The sequence below is a fragment of the Entelurus aequoreus genome, linkage group LG02, assembly GCF_033978785.1.
Source record: "Entelurus aequoreus isolate RoL-2023_Sb linkage group LG02, RoL_Eaeq_v1.1, whole genome shotgun sequence".
Classification (NCBI taxonomy): domain Eukaryota; kingdom Metazoa; phylum Chordata; class Actinopteri; order Syngnathiformes; family Syngnathidae; genus Entelurus; species Entelurus aequoreus.
The window spans coordinates 20,597,741-20,612,707 of record NC_084732.1 but is presented as its reverse complement, the minus strand read 5'-3'; the positions used below and the strand labels follow the sequence as shown (position 1 = coordinate 20,612,707).

At 39.2% G+C, this 14,967-nt stretch overlaps 18 non-coding genes across 18 annotated transcripts; all 18 read right to left on the bottom strand.

Moving 5' to 3' along the window:
• Positions 1-3,484: 3,484 nt before the first annotated feature.
• trnat-agu (transfer RNA threonine (anticodon AGU)) lies at positions 3,485-3,558 on the bottom strand. Its single transcript has one exon. It is a non-coding gene; the product is annotated as a tRNA-Thr (tRNA).
• Positions 3,559-3,910: 352 nt separating this feature from the next.
• On the bottom strand, positions 3,911-3,984 carry trnat-cgu (transfer RNA threonine (anticodon CGU)). The gene has a single exon. It is a non-coding gene; the product is annotated as a tRNA-Thr (tRNA).
• Positions 3,985-5,139: 1,155 nt separating this feature from the next.
• trnat-agu (transfer RNA threonine (anticodon AGU)) lies at positions 5,140-5,216 on the bottom strand. Its single transcript has one exon. It is a non-coding gene; the product is annotated as a tRNA-Thr (tRNA).
• Positions 5,217-5,981: 765 nt separating this feature from the next.
• trnat-ugu (transfer RNA threonine (anticodon UGU)) lies at positions 5,982-6,055 on the bottom strand. Its single transcript has one exon. It is a non-coding gene; the product is annotated as a tRNA-Thr (tRNA).
• Positions 6,056-6,401: 346 nt separating this feature from the next.
• On the bottom strand, positions 6,402-6,475 carry trnat-agu (transfer RNA threonine (anticodon AGU)). Its single transcript has one exon. It is a non-coding gene; the product is annotated as a tRNA-Thr (tRNA).
• A 353-nt stretch (positions 6,476-6,828) lies between these two features.
• On the bottom strand, positions 6,829-6,902 carry trnat-agu (transfer RNA threonine (anticodon AGU)). Its single transcript has one exon. It is a non-coding gene; the product is annotated as a tRNA-Thr (tRNA).
• Positions 6,903-7,234: 332 nt separating this feature from the next.
• trnat-agu (transfer RNA threonine (anticodon AGU)) lies at positions 7,235-7,308 on the bottom strand. The gene has a single exon. It is a non-coding gene; the product is annotated as a tRNA-Thr (tRNA).
• A 986-nt stretch (positions 7,309-8,294) lies between these two features.
• Positions 8,295-8,368, bottom strand: trnat-agu (transfer RNA threonine (anticodon AGU)). Its single transcript has one exon. It is a non-coding gene; the product is annotated as a tRNA-Thr (tRNA).
• Positions 8,369-8,702: 334 nt separating this feature from the next.
• On the bottom strand, positions 8,703-8,776 carry trnat-agu (transfer RNA threonine (anticodon AGU)). The gene has a single exon. It is a non-coding gene; the product is annotated as a tRNA-Thr (tRNA).
• Positions 8,777-9,129: 353 nt separating this feature from the next.
• trnat-cgu (transfer RNA threonine (anticodon CGU)) lies at positions 9,130-9,203 on the bottom strand. The gene has a single exon. It is a non-coding gene; the product is annotated as a tRNA-Thr (tRNA).
• Positions 9,204-9,530: 327 nt separating this feature from the next.
• trnat-agu (transfer RNA threonine (anticodon AGU)) lies at positions 9,531-9,604 on the bottom strand. Its single transcript has one exon. It is a non-coding gene; the product is annotated as a tRNA-Thr (tRNA).
• A 353-nt stretch (positions 9,605-9,957) lies between these two features.
• trnat-cgu (transfer RNA threonine (anticodon CGU)) lies at positions 9,958-10,031 on the bottom strand. The gene has a single exon. It is a non-coding gene; the product is annotated as a tRNA-Thr (tRNA).
• A 582-nt stretch (positions 10,032-10,613) lies between these two features.
• trnat-agu (transfer RNA threonine (anticodon AGU)) lies at positions 10,614-10,687 on the bottom strand. The gene has a single exon. It is a non-coding gene; the product is annotated as a tRNA-Thr (tRNA).
• A 346-nt stretch (positions 10,688-11,033) lies between these two features.
• trnat-agu (transfer RNA threonine (anticodon AGU)) lies at positions 11,034-11,107 on the bottom strand. Its single transcript has one exon. It is a non-coding gene; the product is annotated as a tRNA-Thr (tRNA).
• Positions 11,108-12,598: 1,491 nt separating this feature from the next.
• Positions 12,599-12,672, bottom strand: trnat-agu (transfer RNA threonine (anticodon AGU)). Its single transcript has one exon. It is a non-coding gene; the product is annotated as a tRNA-Thr (tRNA).
• A 352-nt stretch (positions 12,673-13,024) lies between these two features.
• trnat-cgu (transfer RNA threonine (anticodon CGU)) lies at positions 13,025-13,098 on the bottom strand. Its single transcript has one exon. It is a non-coding gene; the product is annotated as a tRNA-Thr (tRNA).
• A 1,181-nt stretch (positions 13,099-14,279) lies between these two features.
• Positions 14,280-14,356, bottom strand: trnat-agu (transfer RNA threonine (anticodon AGU)). Its single transcript has one exon. It is a non-coding gene; the product is annotated as a tRNA-Thr (tRNA).
• A 350-nt stretch (positions 14,357-14,706) lies between these two features.
• On the bottom strand, positions 14,707-14,780 carry trnat-agu (transfer RNA threonine (anticodon AGU)). Its single transcript has one exon. It is a non-coding gene; the product is annotated as a tRNA-Thr (tRNA).
• Between the last annotated feature and the right edge of the window lie 187 nt (positions 14,781-14,967).

Here is a 14,967-nt window from a genome sequence, read left to right as displayed (position 1 = left end):
CTTGTATGCAAATTACAACAACATTAAGAACTTTTTGGAACACATCAACAAACCCTTCAAAGTGATTGCTGTCACAGAAACATGGATTGATGATAAAAAAGGAATAGATTTTGATCTGGAGGGATATGAACTAAACTACATCAACAGAACCAACAAAAATGGAGGAGGAGTAGCTGTGTACGTGATGAAGAACCTGAACTACAAAGTGGTAAAAAACATGTCATTTGCCATAGATAATATCTTAGAATGTATAACCATTGAAATATGTCAGGAAAAAAGCAAAAACATATTCATCAGTTGTATATATAGATCACCTAAGTCAAGTATAGAAACATTTGAAGAATGGATCAAGGCAACTTACATGGACAATGGTCAAAGAATAATGTTCTTATGTGGTGACTTTAATATTGACTTATTGAACCCCAACAAGCAAAAGTCTATTGATGACTTCATTGATACAATGTACAGCATCAGTCTATATCCTAAAATCACAAAGCCAAGCAGAATCACAGGACAATGTGCCACGCTTATTGATAATATTTTTACCAATGATTTTGATAATAACACTACAAGTGGTCTACTTATAAGCGACGTTAGTGATCATCTGCCAGTTTTTACAATATATGATGGAAACTACAAGAAGAACATGGAAGACAAAAGGACATTTCGAAGACTATGCACAGAGAAGAGGATGACTGCCTTCAAAATTGAACTACAAAAGCAAGATTGGGACAATGTGTATAATGAAAAAGAGGTTGATGAAGCATATGAACATTTCTTAAACAAGTTCATAATACTTTATGACAAACATTGTCCATGGATACAACTCAGTAACAAGCAGAGAAAAAATAATCAACCATGGATGACAAAAGGATTAAAAAATGCTTGTAAGAAGAAAAATACGCTATATAGAACATTTATAGCACAAAGAACTATAGAGGCAGAAATTAAGTACAAAAAGTATAAAAACAAGTTAACAGACATACTACGATCATGTAGAAAAGAATATTACAGTGAATTATTGGACAGGAACAAAAATAATATGAGAGCAACATGGGGCATCCTCAATAGCATTATTAAAAATGGAACTAAGAGGGACTACCCTCGATACTTCTTAGATGAAAATTAAAAAAATGACAACATAAAGGAAGTAGTTGAAAGCTTCAATAATTATTTTGTAAATATTGGACCAAAATTGGAAGAAAGGATTCCAGACCCAGTTCCAATTGAGGACTATAATGATACCATAGAGCGAAATCCCAACTCCATGTTCCTCAGTAATGTGACACAGGAGGAAATAGTTACAATCGTGAAAAAATGTAAATCTAAGACTTCAACTGATTGTAACGGAATTGATATGGAAACGATAAAAAAGGTTATTGAAGAGATCTCAGGACCATTAATGTATATTAGTAACCTATCATTTCAAACAGGTACATTTCCAAACAAAATGAAAATAGCTAAAGTTGCACCAATTTATAAGACTGGAGACAAACATCAATTTACAAATTATAGACCTGTTTCTCTACTTCCACAATTTTCTAAAATCATTGAAAAACTGTTCAATAACAGATTAGAAAGTTTCATAAATAAAAATAGAATACTCGAAGAGAACCAATATGGATACAGAGCTAATGTTTCAACTTCAATGGCTTTAATTGAAATTACAGAAGAAATTACCAATGCAATAGATAGTAAAAAATGTGCGGCAGTGGTTTTTATGGATCTAACTAAAGCATTTGACACAATTAATCACAATATTTTAATCAGAAAACTAGAACGATATGGCATCAGAGGGTTAGTCTTAAACTGGATAAGAAGTTATCTAACGAACAGGAAACAATACGTGAAGCTAGGCGAACACACGTCTACAACGCTAAATATATCCTGTGGTGTACCTCAGGGATCAATACTAGGACCTAAATTATTCAATCTCTATATAAATGACATTTGTAAAGTTACAAAAGATTTAAAGTTAGTATTATTTGCGGATGATACAACAGCGTTTTGTTCAGGAGAGAACACACAGGAGATAATACAAATAATAACAGAAGAAATTAACAAATTAAAAAGATGGTTTGACAAAAACAGACTATCGTTGAATCTTAGTAAAACTAAAATAATGCTATTTGGTAACAGTAGAAGAGAAAGTCAAACACAAATACAAATAGACGGAATAGAAATTGAAAGAGTAAACGAAACCAAATTTCTAGGTATAATGATTGATGATAAATTGAACTGGAAATCTCACGTAAAAAATATACAACATAAAGTTGCAAGAAACACGTCAATAATGAATAAAGCAAAACATGTTCTAGACCAAAAATCCCTTCATATTCTCTACTGCTCACTAGTGTTACCATATCTGAGTTACTGTGTAGAAATATGGGGAAATAATTACAAAAGTACACTTCATTCATTAACGGTGTTACAAAAAAGATCAGTTAGAATAATACATAATGTTGGATATAGAGAACATACAAACCCTTTATTTATTGAATCAAAAATACTGAAATTCCACGACATAGTGAATTTGCAAACAGCTAAAATTATGCACAAAGCAAACTATAACCTGCTACCCAAGAATATACAACAATTCTTCTCAAAAAAAGAGGAGAAATATAATCTTAGAGAAAAACGTAATTCAAAACATTTGTTTCACGTACAACACTTAAGACCTTCAGTATATCAGTATGTGGAATTAAATTATGGAATGGATTAAGCAAAGCAATCAAACAATGTACTAATATGATACACTTCAAGAAACTCTTCAAACTTAAAGTGTTTACAAAGTACAAAGAAGAAGAACCATGACAAACATTCTCAATTTATTTCATCCATCCATTCATTCATTCTTAAAGTAATCTTATTTATCTCATCATATGAAATATGACTTACTTCACCAATTATTATTATTAAATTCTTACTATTATTTATTTATTTATTTATTTTTATTGTGATTAATTATAGAGTTTATTGTGAAAAAATTGTGAACAGGAAGTGAACAAAAAGTTTTGCAACTGTTATGTAAAGAAAAGGGGTAGGATTAAATAAGCTCTGCTTCTTCCTACTCCTTTTCGAACATGTTGAAAAGAAACTGGAAATTGTGATGTATCATGTTGTATGCTTGCATGTTCGAAATAAACTCAAACTCAAACTCAAACTTGCAACGCTTCTGTTGACTAGATTCATTCTAAAACTTCCAAGCAAGCACTGCGCTACTTTCACCTCAAAAGGAACCACTGGGATTTGAACCCAGAATTTCCTGCATACTAGACAGACACTTTAACCAACTAAGCCACAACACCACCTGTGATTGACAATCTAATCTGTAAAAATGTGCAATGTAGCACCAGAAGTGGTATATAAGCAGATTCACAGATATCCGAAAGCAACATGGAAAGGGAAAAATCTCCAAATTTCATTAGTTCGATAGGTAGACAGTGGGATTTGTCTTTGCATACAGAGTTTGTGCTAAGTTACAAGGCACTGCTGGGATTCGAACCCAGGATCTCCTGTTTACTAGACAGGTGCTTTAACCAACTAAGCCACAGCACCACTTGTGAGTCCTCTCTTGAATAGATTAATTCTAAAACTTCCACGCACTGAGCTACTTTCACCTCAAAAGGAACCACTGGGATTTTAACCTAGAATCTCCTGTTTACTATACAGGCACTTTAACCAACTAAGCCTCAGCACCACCTGAGATCGAGAATAAATCTGTAAAAATGTGCAGATTTGATTGACAATCAAATCTGTAAAAATGTGCAATGTAGCACCAGAAGTGGTTTTTAAGCAGATTCACAGCTATTCGAAAGCAACATGGAAAGGGAAAAATCTCCAAATTTCATTAGTTTGACAGGTAGACAGTGGGATTTGTCTTTGCATACAGAGTTTGTACTGCCCTATAAGGCACTGCTGGGATTTGAACCCAGGATCTCCTGTTTACGAGACAGGCGCTTCAACCAACTAAGCCACAGCACCATGTTTTATATTTTAGATGGACAATTAAATCTGTAAGGGGAAATTTGCAGTGGTACACCCGAATAAGTTGCATTTATGCAGACTCACAGATATTCCAAAGCCACATTTAATATGTTTTTATAAGTTTGATCGGTAGAGAGTGGAACTTGTCCTTGCATACCAATTAGAGCTGCCCAAAAGGCAGTGCTGGGTTTCAGACCCAGGATTGCATGTTTACCAGGCAGGTGCTTTAACCAACTAAGCCTCAGCACCACTTGTGCTACTACTAAAACTGTACTCCAGTGTCAATGTGGTTGGCCTGAGCCTGCAGTTGGACAAGAATATCTAAGGCACTGCTGGGATTTGAACCCAGGATCTCCTGGTTACTAGACAGGCACTTCAACCAACTAAGCCACAGCACCGCTCGCAAGGCTTCTCTGGAATAGATTAGTTCTAAAACTTCCACGCACTGAGCTACTTTCACCTCAAAAGGAACCACTGGGATTTTAACCTATAATCTCCTGTTTACTAGACAGGCACTTTAAACAAATAAACCACAGCGCCACCTGAGATTGAGAATAAAATGTGTAAAAATTAGCAGATTTGATTGACAATCAAATCTGTAAAAATGTGCAATGTAGCACCAGAAGTGGTATTTAAGCAGATTCACAGCTATTTGAAAGCAACATGGAAAGGGAAAATCTCCAAATTTCATTAGTTCGATAGGTAGACAGTGGGATTTGTCTTTGCATACAGAGTTTATGCTGCCCTATAAGGCAGTGCTGGGATTTGAACCCAGGATCTCCTGCTTACGAGACAGGCGCTTCAACCATCTAAGCCACAGCACTATGTTTTATATTGTAGATAGACAATTAAATCTGTAAGGAGAAATTTGCATTGGAACACCAGAATGAGTTGCATTTTTGCAGACTCACAGATATTCCTAAGCCACATTTAATATGTTTTTATAAGTTTGATCGAGTGGAACTTGTCCTTGCATACCAATTAGTGCTGCCCAAAAGGCAATGCTGGGTTTCAGACCCAGGATTGCATGTTTACCAGGCAGGTGCTTTAACCAACTAAGCCTCAGCACCACTTGTGCAACTACTAAAATTGTATTCCTGTGTCAATGTTCAGTGTGGTTGGCCTGAGCCTGCAGTTGGACAAGAATTTCTAAGGCACTGCTGGGATTTGAACCCAGGATCTCCTCTTTACTAGACAGGCACTTTAACCAACTAAGCCACAGCATCGCCTGCAAGTCTTCTCTTGAATAGATTAATTCTAAAACGTCCATGCACTGAGCTACTTTCACCTCAAAAGGAACCACTGGGATTTTAACCCAGAAACTCCTGCATACTAGACAGTCACTTTAACCAACTAAGCCACAGCACCACCTGAGATTGACAATCAAATCTGTAAAAATGTGCAGATTTGATTGACAATCAAATTTGTAAAAATGTGCAATGTATCACCAGAAGTGGTATTTAAGCAGATTCACAGCTATTCGAAAGAAATATGAAAAGGGAAAAATCTCCAAATTTAGGCAGACAGCGGGATTTGTCTTTGCACACAGAGTTTGTGCTGCCCTACAAGGCACTGCTGGGATTCGAAACCAGGATCTCCTGTTTACTAGACAGGTGCTTCAACCAACTAAGCCACAGCACAACTTGCAACGCTTCTGTTGACTAGATTCATTCTAAAACTTCCAAGCACTGAGCTATTTTCACCTTAAAAGGAACCACTGGGATTTTAACCCAGAAACTCCTGCATACTAGACAGTCACTTTAACCAACTAAGCCACAGCACCACCTGAGATTGACAATCAAATCTGTAAAAATGTGCAGATTTGATTGACAATCAAATCTGTAAAAATGTGCAATGTAGCACCAGAAGTGGTATTTAAGCAGTTTCACAGCTATTCGAAAGCAACATGGAAAGTGAAAAATCTCCAAAATTAATTAGTTTGATAGGTAGATGGTGGGATTTGTCTTTGCATACAGAGTTTGTGCTGCACTACAAGGCACTGCTGGGATTTGAACCCAGGATCTCCTGTTTACAAGACAGGCGCTTTAACCAACTAAGCCACAGCACCATGTTTTACATTGTAGATAATTAATTGAATCTGTAAGGGGAAATTTGCATTGGAACACCCAAATAAGTTGCATTTATGCAGACTCACAGATATTCCAAAGCCACATGGAAAGGCACATTTAATATGTTTTTATAAGTTTGATCGGTAGAGAGTGGAACTTGTCCTTGCATACCAATTAGTGCTGCCCAAAAGATAATGCTGGGTTTCAGACCCAGGATTGCATGTTTACCAGGCAGGTGCTTTAACCAACTAAGCCTCAGCACCACTTGTGCAACTACTAAAACTGTACTCCTGTGTCAATGTTCAGTGTGGTTGCCCTGAGCCTGCAGTTGGACAAGAATATCTAAGGCACTGCTGGGATTTGAACCCAGGATCTCCTGTTTACTAGACAGGCACTTTAACCAACTAAGCCACAGCACCGCTTGCAAGTCTTCTCTTGAATAGATTAATTCTAAAACTTCCACGCACTGAGCTACTTTCACCTCAAAAGGAACAACTGGGATTTTAACCTAGAATCTCCTGTTTACTAGACAGGTACTTTAACCAACTAATCCACAGCACCACCTGAGATTGAGAATCAAATCTGTAAAATGTGCAGATTTCATTGACAATCAAATCTGTAAAAATGTGCAATGTAACACCAGAAGTGGTATTTAAGCAGATTCACAGCTATTCGAAAGCAACATGGAAAATGGAAAAATCTCCGAATTTCATTAGTTCGATAGGCAGACAGTGGGATTTGTCTTTGCACACATAAATTGTGCTGCCCTACAAGGCACTGCTGGGATTCTAACCCAGGATCTCCTGTTTACTAGACAGGTGCTTTAACCAACTAAGCCACAGCACCATGTCAAATATTGTAGATGGACAATTAAATCTGTAAGGGGAAATTTGCATTGGAACACCTGAATAAGTTGCATTTATGCAGACTCACAGATATTCCAAAGCCACATGGAAAGGCACATTTAATATGTTTTTATAAGTTTGATCGGTAGAGAGTGGAACTTGGCCTTGCATACCAATTAATGCTGCCCAAAAGGCAATGCTGGGTTTCAGACCCAGGATTGCATGTTTACCAGGCAGGTGCTTTAACCAACTAAACCTCAACACCACTTGTGCAACTACTGAGTCAATGTTCAGTGTGGTTGGCCTGAGCCTGCAGTTGGACAAGAATATCTAAGGCACTGCTGGGATTTGAACCCAGGATCTCCTGTTTACTAGACAGGCGCTTTAACCAACTAAGCCACAGCACCGCTTGCACGTCTTCTCTTGAATAGATTCATTCTAAAACTTCCACGCACTGCGCTACTTTCACCTCAAAAGAAACCACTGGGATTTTAACCTAGAATCTCCTGTTTACTAGACTGGCACTTTAACCAACTTAGCCCCAGCACCACCTGAGATTGAGAATCAAATCTGTAAAAATGTGCAGATTTGATTGACAATCAAATCTGTAAAAATGTGCAATGTAGCACCAGAAGTGGTATTTAAGCAGATTCACAGCTATTCGAAAGCAACATGGAAAGGGAAAAATCTCCAAATTTTTTTAGTTTGATAGTTAGACAGTGGGATTTGTCTTTGCATGCTGAGTTTCGAACCCAGGATCTCCTGTTTACGAGACAGGTGCTTTAACCAACTAATCCACAGCACCACCTGAGATTGACAATCTAATATGGATGAAGTGCTGGCTGTCCAGAGCCGGGACCCCGGGTGGACCACTAGCCTGTGCATCGGTTGGGGACATCTCTGCGCTGCTGACCCGTCTCCGCTCGGGATGGTTTCCTGTTGGCCCCGCTGTGGACTGGACTCCCGCTGATGTGTTGGATCCACTGTGGACTGGACTTTCACAATGTTATGTCAGACCCACTCGACATCCGTTGCTTTCGGTCTCCCCTAGAGGGGGGGGGTTACCCACATATGCGGTCCTCTCCAAGGTTTCTCATAGTCATTCACCGACGTCCCACTGGGGTGAGTTTTTCCTTGCCCGTATGTGGGCTCTGTACCGAGGATGTCGTTGTGGCTTGTACAGCCCTTTGAGACACTTGTGATTTAGGGCTATATAAATAAACATTGATTGATTGATTGATTGAATATGTAAAAATGTGCAATGTAGCATCAGAAGTGGTATATAAGCAGATTCACAGCTATTCGAAAGCAACATGGAAAGGGAAAAATCTCAAAATTTAATTAGTTTGATAGTGGGATTTGTCTTTGCATACAGAGTTTGTGCTAAGTTACAAGGCACTGCTGGGATTTGAACCCAGGATCTCCTGTTTACTAGACAGGTGCTTTAACCAACTAAACCACAGCACCATGTTAAATATTGTAGATGGACAATTAAATCTGTAAGGGGAAATCTGCATTGGAACACCCGAATACATTGCATTTATGCAGACTCACAGCTATTCCAAAGCTACATTTAATATGTTTTTATAAGTTTGATCGGTAGAGAGTGGAACTTGTCCTTGCATACCAATTAGTGCTGCCCAAAAGGCAATGCTGGGTTTCAGACCCAGGATTGCATGTTTACCAGGCAGGTGCTTTAACCAACTAAGCCTCAGCACCACTTGTGCAACTACTAAAACTGTACTCCTGTGTCAATGTTCAGTGTGGTTGGCCTGAGCCTGCAGTTGGACAAGAATATCTAAGGCACTGCTGGGATTTGAACCCAGAATCTCCTGTTTACTAGACAGGCGCTTTAACCAACTAAGCCACAGCACCGCTTACAAGGCTTCTCTGGAATAGATTAATTCTAAAACTTCCACGCACTGACCTATTTTCACCTCAAAAGGAACCACTGGGATTTTAACCTATAATCTCCTGTTTACTAGACAGGCACTTTAACCAACTAAGCCTCAGCACCACCTGAGATTGAGAATCAAATCTGTAAAAATTTGCAGATTTGATTGACAATCAAATCTGTAAAAATGTGCAATGTAGCACCAGAAGTGGTATTTAAGCAGATTCACAGCTATTTGAAAGCAACATGGAAAGGTAAAAATCTCCAAATTTCATTAGTTCGATAGGTAGACAGTGGGATTTGTCTTTGCATACAGAGTTTATGCTGCCCTATAAGACACTGCTGGGATTTGAACCCAGGATCTCCTGTTTACGAGACAGGTGCTTTAACCAACTAAGCCACAGCACCATGTTTTATATTGTAGATAGACATTTAAATCTGTAAGGAGAAATTTGCATTGGAACACCCGAATAAGTTGCATTTTTGCAGACTCACAGATATTTCAAAGCCACATTTAATATGTTTTTATAAGTTTGATCGGTAGAGAGTGGAACTTGTCCTTGCATACCAATTAGTGCTGCCCAAAAGGCAATGCTGGGTTTCAGACCCAGTATTGCATGTTTATCAGGCAGGTGCTTTAACCAACTAAGCCTCAGCACCACTTGTGCAACTACTAAAACTGTACTCCTGTGTCAATGTTGTTGCCCTGAGCCTGCAGTTGGACAAGAATATCTAAGGTACTGCTGGGATTTGAACCCAGGATCTCCTGTTTACTAGACAGGCGCTTTAACCAACTAAGCCACAGCACCGCTTGCAAGTCTTCACTTGAATAGATTAATTCTAAAACTTCCACGCACTGAGCTACTTTCACCTCAAAAGGAACCATTAGGATTTTAACCTAGAATCTCCTGTTTACTAGACAGTCACTTTAACCAACTAAGCCACAGCACCACCTGAGATTGAGAATCAAATCTGTAAAAATGTGCAGATTTGATTGACAATCAAATCTGTAAAAATGTGCAATGTAGCACCAGAAGTGGTATTTAAGCAGATTCACAGCTATTCGAAAGCAACACGGAAAGGGAAAAATCTCCAAATTTCATTCGTTCGATAGGTAGACAGTGGGATTTGTCTTTGCACACACAGTTTCTGCTATCCTACAAGGCACTGCTGGGATTCAAACCCAGGATCTCCTGTTTACGAGACAGGCGCTTTAACCAACTAAGCCACAGCACCATGTTTTCTATTGTAGATAGACAATTAAATCTGTAAGGGGAAATTTGCATTGGAACACCCAAATAAGTTGCATTTTTGCAGACTCACAGATTTTCCAAAGCCACATGGAAAGGCACATTTAATATGTTTTCAGAAGTTTGATCGGTAGAGAGTGGAACTTGTCCTTGCATACCAATTAGTGCTGCCCAAAAGGAAATGCTGGGTTTCGGACCCAGGATTGCATGTTTACTAGACAGGCGCTTTAACCAACTGAGCCACAGGACAACTTGCAACACTTCTGTTGACTAGATTCATTCTAAAACTTCCAAGCACTGCGATACTTTCACCTCAAAAGGAACCACTGGGATTTGAACCCAGAATTTCCTGCATACTAGACAGGCACTTTAACCAACTAAGCCACAGCACCACCTGAGATTGACAACCTAATCTGTAAAAATGTGCAATGTAGCACCAGAAGTGGTATATAAGCAGATTCACAGCTATTCGAAAGCAACATGGAAAGGGAAAAATCTCAAAATTTAATTAGTTTGATAGGTAGACAGTGGGATTTGTCTTTGCATACAAAGTTTGTGCTAAGTTACAAGGCACTGCTGGGATTCAAACCCAAGATATCCTGTTTACTAGACAGGTGCTTTAACCAACTAAGCCACAGCACCATGTTAAATATTGTAGATAGACAATTAAATCTGTAAGGGACAATTTGCATTGGAACACCCGAATAAATTGCATTTATGCAGACTCACAGTTATTCCAAAGCCACATGGAAAGGCACATTTAATATGTTTTTATAAGTTTGATCGGTAGAGAGTGGAACTTGTCCTTGCATACCGATTAGTGCTGCCCAAAAGGCAATGCTGGGTTTCAGACCCAGGATTGCATGTTTACCAGGCAGGTGCTTTAACCAACCAAGCCTCAGCACCACTTGTGCAACTACTAAAACTGCACTCCTGTGTCAATGTTCAGTGTGGTTGGCCTGAGCCTGCAGTTGGACAAGAATATCTAAGGCACTGCTGGGATTTGAACCCAGGATCTCCTGTTTACTAGACAGGCGCTTTAACCAACTAAGCCACAGCACCGCTTGCAAGTCTTCTCTTGAATAGATTAATTCTAAAACTTCCACGCACTGAGCTACTTTCACCTCAAAAGAAACCACTGGGATTTTAACCTAGAATCTCCTGCATACTAGACAGACACTTTAATCAACTTAGCCTCAGCACCACCTGAGATTGTGAATCAAATCTGTAAAAATGTGCAGATTTGATTGACAATCAAATCCGTAAAAATGTGCAATGTAGAACCAGAAGTGGTATTTAAGCAGATTCACAGCTATTCGAAAGCAACACGGAAAGGGAAAAATCTCCAAATTTCATTAGTTTGATAGGTAGACAGTGGGATTTGTCTTTGCACACACTGTCTTTGCTACCCTACAAGGCACTGCTGAGATTCAAACCCAGAATCTCCTGTTTACGAGACAGGCGCTTTAACCAACTAATCCACAGCACCATATTTTTTATTGTAGATAGACAATTAAATCTGTAAGGGGAAATTTGCATTGGAACACCCGAATAAGTTGCATTTTTGCAGACTCACAGATATTCCAAAGCCACATGGAAAGGCACATTTAATATGTTTTCAGAAGTTTGATCGGTAGAGAGTGGAACTTGTCCTTGCATACCAATTAGTGCTGCCCAAAAGGAAATGGTGGGTTTCGGACCCAGGATTGCAGGTTTACTAGACAGGCGCTTTAACCAACTGAGCCACAGGACAACTTGCAACGCTTCTGTTGACTAGATTCATTCTAAAACTTCCAAGCAAGCACTGAGCTACTTTCACCTCAAAAGGAACCACTGGGATTTGAACCCAGAATTCCCTGCATACTAGACAGACACTTTAACTAACTAAGCCACAACACCACCTGAGATTGACAATCTAATCTGTAAAAATGTGCAATGTAGCACCAGAAGTGGTATATAAGCAGATTCACAGATATTCGAAAGCAACATGGAAAGGGAAAAATCTCCAAATTTCATTAGTTCGATAGGTAGACAGTGGGATTTGTCTTTGCATACAGAGTTTGTGCTAAGTTACAAGGCACTGTTGGGATTCGAACCCAGGATCTCCAGTTTACTAGACAGGTGCTTTAACCAACTAACCCACAGCACCATGTTAAGTATTGTATCAATCAATCAATCAATGTTTATTTATATAGCCCTAAATCACAAGTGTCTCAAAGGGCTGATAGACAATTAAATCTGTAAGGGACAATTTGCATTGGAACACCCAAATAAGTTGCATTTATGCAGACTCACAGTTATTCCAAAGCCACATGGAAAGGCACATTTAATATGTTTTTATAAGTTTGATCGGTAGAGAGTGGAACTTGTCTTTGCATACCGATTAGTGCTGCCCAAAAGGCAATGCTGGGTTTCAGACCCAGGATTGCATGTTTACCAGGCAGGTGCTTTAACCAACTAAGCTTCAGCACCACTTGTGCAACTACTAAAACTGTCCCCTGTGTCAATGTTCAGTGTGGTTGCCCTGAGCCTGCAGTTGGACAAGAATATCTAAGGCACTGCTGGGATTTGAACCCAGGATCTCCTGTTTACTAGACAGGTGCTTTAACCAACTAAGCCACAGCACCACTTGCAAGTCCTCGCTTGAATAGATTAATTCTAAAACTTCCACGCACTGAGCTACTTTCACCTCAAAAGGAACCACTGGGATTTTAACCTAGAATCTCCTGTTTACTATACAGGCACTTTAACCAACTAAACCTCAGCACCACCTGAGATCGAGAATAAATCTGTAAAAATGTGCAGATTTGATTGACAATCAAATCTGCAAAAATGTGCAATGTAGCACCAGAAGTGGTTTTTAAGCAGATTCACAGCTATTCGAAAGCAACATGGAAAGGGAAAAATCTCCAAACTTCATTAGTTTGACAGGTAGACAGTGGGATTTGTCTTTGCATTCAGAGTTTGTACTGCCCTATAAGGCACTGCTGGGATTTGAACCCAGGATCTCCTGTTTACGAGACAGGCGCTTTAACCAACTAAGCCACAGCACCATGTTTTATTTTTTTAGATAGACAATTAAATCTGTAAGGGGAAATTTGCAGTTGTACACCCGAATAAGTTGCATTTATGCAGACTCACAGATATTCCAAGCCACATTTAATATGTTTTTATAAGTTTGATCGGTAGAGAGTGGAACTTGTCCTTGCATACCAATTAGTGCTGCCCAAAAGGCAATGCTGGGTTTCAGACCCAGGATTGCATGTTTATCAGGCAGGTGCTTTAACCAACTAAGCCTCAGCACCACTTGTGCAACTACTAAAACTGTACTCCTGTGTCAATGTTCAGTGTGGTTGGCCTGAGCCTGCAGTTGGACAAGAATATCTAAAGCACTGCTGGGATTTGAACCCAGGATCTCCTGGTTACTAGACAGGCACTTCAACCAACTAAGCCACAGCACCGCTTGTAAGGCTTCTCTGGAATAGATTAGTCCTAAAACTTCCACGCACTGAGCTACTTTCACCTCAAAAGGAACCACTGGGATTTGAACCTAGAATCTCCTGTTTACTAGACAGGCACTTTAAACAAATAAACCACAGCGCCACCTGAGATTGAGAATAAAATCTGTAAAAATTTGCAGATTTGATTGACAATCAAATCTGTAAAAATGTGCAATGTTGCACCAGAAGTGGTATTTAAGCAGATTCACAGCTATTCGAAAGCAACATGGAAAGGGAAAAATCTCCAAATTTCATTAGTTCGATAGGTAGACAGTGGGATTTGTCTTTGCATACAGAGTTTATGCTGCCCTATAAGGTAGTGCTGGGATTTGAACCCAGGATCTCCTGCTTACGAGACAGGCGCTTCAACCATCTAAGCCACAGCACTATGTTTTATATTGTAGATAGACAAATAAATCTGTAAGGAGAAATTTGCATTGGAACACCCGAATAAGTTGCATTTTTGCAGACTCACAGATATTCCAAAGCCACATGGAAAGGCACATTTAATATGTTTTTATAAGTTTGATCGGTAGAGAGTGGAACTTGTCCTTGCATTCCAATTAGTGCTGCCCAAAAGGCAATGCTGGGTTTCAGACCCAGGATTGCATGTTTACCAGGCAGGTGCTTTAACCAACTAAGCCTCAGCACCACTTGTGCAACTACTAAAACTGTACTCCTGTGTCAATGTTCAGTGTGGTTGGCCTGAGCCTGCAGTTGGACAATAATATCTAAGGCACTGCTGGGATTTGAACCCAGGATCTCCTGTTTACTAGACAGGTGCTTTAACCAACTAATCCACAGCATCGCCTGCAAGTCTTCTCTTGAATAGATTAATTCTAAAACGTACACGCACTGAGCTACTTTCACCTCAAAAGGAACCACTGGGATTTTAACCTAGGATCTCCTGTTTACTAGACAGACACTTTAACCAACTTAGCCTCAGCACCACCTGAGATTGAGAATCAAATCTGTAAAAATGTGCAGATTTGATTGACAATCAAATCTGTAAAAACTTGCAATGTAGCACCAGAAGTGGTATTAAAGCAGATTCACAGCTATTCGAAAGCAACATGGAAAGGGAAAAATCTCAGAATTTCATTAGTTTGATAGGTAGACAGTGGGATTTGTCTTTGCACACACAGTTTGTGCTGCCCTACAAGGCACTGCTGGGATTTGAACCCAGGATCTCCTGTTTACTAGACAGGTGCTTTAACCAACTAAGCCACAGCACCATGTTAAGTACAGTAGATAGACAATTAAATCTGTAAGGGGAAATTTGCATTAGAACACCCGAAAAAATTGCATTTTTGCAGACTCACAGATATTCCAAAGCCACATGGAAAGGCACATTTAATATGTTTTCATAAGTTTGATCGGTAGAGAGTGGAACTTGTCCTTGCATACCAAAAGGAAATGCTG